We start from the raw sequence: 2,215 nt of genomic DNA, 5'->3' as shown, positions 1-2,215 counted from the left end.
GGCTTTATGGAGCTGGGGGAGGCAGCACCGGGCAGCGCTCGCCTCCGGCAGCGGGGTGACCACCTCGTGCTGCACGGGCCCACCCTCGCTGCTGCCGGCGGCTCCTGGGATGCATTTCCATGGGGCACTGTTTTGCAGCCACGAAAGCTGGGAAACCCCTGGGTGCCTTTCAGAGCAACTCCATGGAGAGCAACAGCCACCCTGGGCTGAGCTCATGGTGGCAAAAATGGAAGTTAACGATAATTTTACCTTTTTTTTTTCCCTTGCACGTGTTTCAAACATACATCAAGCTTCTTGCAACCTTTTGTGTGAACGATGGTGGAGCTGCGTGAAAGCAAGCGGCGTTGCAGCTCCGCTGCCCTTTCCTACCCAAGCTGTTACGGATCGTCGGACAAACTGACGTCGGATATGTTCTACCTTTACTCGATCCCCCATGGTCGGTGTGTGGAGGTGACGTTCCAAGGGCCACAGCCATCCAGCAGCCTGCGACCGTTTTCCCTTTAGCTTTGGAAATAAGCGGTGTCAAGCTGCGGCGTCAGCGCGGCTTAAAGTCACAGGAGAGCTCCTTTGCTTTGAAGCACTGTACGTTATTAAATATGACTGCACAGGCGCCCCTGCGGGGTAATCCCTCATGATAAATGATGTTTGAAATGAGGGAGACCCGATACTGGGCGTCCCGCGCGCCGGTCACAGCTAATCTGCAGGAACAGGGAAAGGCGCAGCTCCATCGGGAGCCAAGGGCAGGGCCAGACTTTGGCAAAGCAGCGGCTAAACCCGCAGCCCGGAGCATTACAGCAACGGCAAACTGAGCCGGAGCATCCTCCTGTAACGCAGCGAAGCCCACGCTTGCGTGCACACGGGTTTCACTCCTGTAACCTGCATCGCCGCCAACTGACTCGGTAGTTTTCTACTGCAGAAATCTGGCAAGAAACCTAAAAGGCAAACAGAAGCCTCTTGTTTCCTGAAATCCTGTTAGAAACAAACATGAATTTCAATGGGAACACGAGAAAGCGGTCATTTTCTGGGGGCTCTAGCGCAGGGGATGCTTATTTGGCCCGTCGGTGTATTGCAGGCTCTAACTGAGCAAACGATAACGCGTGTTTTGCTGGTCTTGGGGTGAAGTTTCTGACCTAAACGTATCGGTTTGGTTCTGACATGAAAATGCACCAAGGCCCCTGCTGCACGGGGAGGATGAACGCGTCCGGCAGCTCCTCGCTGCTGGCCCGCGGGTCGCTCTGGGCTGGGAGGCTGAACAGGGGCACCTGGGGTGTGAAAGCCACCTCGGTGAATGCACAGTCTTGTCATCGGTTAGGATTTACACAGTTAACTCTTTCAGTGCCCTCTCTCAGCGGAAAAGACCACCCCACAAGAGGTTTTCGCCAACAAACTCTCGAGGTCCTGTTTGCTAGCGGTTGTTCAAAGGGTTTCCTCATTACCAGTAACGTTCAGAGCTCTTCTGTCCCATCCCCCCCAAGATATTAGAAGAACTGGGCGTCTTTGGGAGATGGAGTCAAGCTCAAGGAGTCCTCTAACGTGGACGTGGTGCTCGACACCCCGGGAAGCGGCGTTGTGGCTGCCTTGGCCACCGCTCCTGCAGCCGCTGGCAGAGGGAGCCCCCGGGGAGCCTCTGCCGGGAGGTGCCGGCTTCAGCCCCGTCCCGAGCTGGGTTTTAGGCGCCGGGATGACAGCAGAGCAGAAAGCAAGGAGCCGCTCTCGGGGCTGGTACCCGCTGCTGCGGGGGCTCTGCGCACCCCAGCCGGGCGGCAGTTCTGGGGTGTTCAGGTTTGCTGCGGGGCTGTGTCACGGCTGCAGAGTTCCCACTGTTTTTTGCAGCAGCAGGACCTGGATTTGTTGCACTCCTGAGCTCAGGGTGTTCCCTGCTATTCAACACAGGGTGCAGAGTCTGTTTAGCAGCTGACAGGCAGCTTTTGGCCCCCTCCTTCTGATACAATCAGTGTTTAGGGCTTGACCAAGAAGGATTTGGGTGAGATAAGCTTCCCAGAGTGGGGCCAGGACTGAAGTAATAATTGAATAAGTGTGAGGCGGTGAGTAAGACGCGTAGGGGTGAGTCAGAGCAGCTGGAGGCAACGTCGCTGCCCTTGGGAAGGAGGGAAAAGGCTCCTCCATGTCTCCTCGCTGCCTTCCAGCCGTGGGACCCAGCCCTCCCAGCTGCCAGGAGCAGATTTTCCAGGGGGGGAGGCTGGGGGGGGGTACT

This window comes from Egretta garzetta, unplaced genomic scaffold, assembly GCF_000687185.1.
Source record: "Egretta garzetta isolate BGI_Z169 unplaced genomic scaffold, ASM68718v1 scaffold245, whole genome shotgun sequence".
Classification (NCBI taxonomy): domain Eukaryota; kingdom Metazoa; phylum Chordata; class Aves; order Pelecaniformes; family Ardeidae; genus Egretta; species Egretta garzetta.
The sequence above is the reverse complement of the archived record's forward strand: the minus strand, read 5'-3'. Positions refer to the sequence as shown.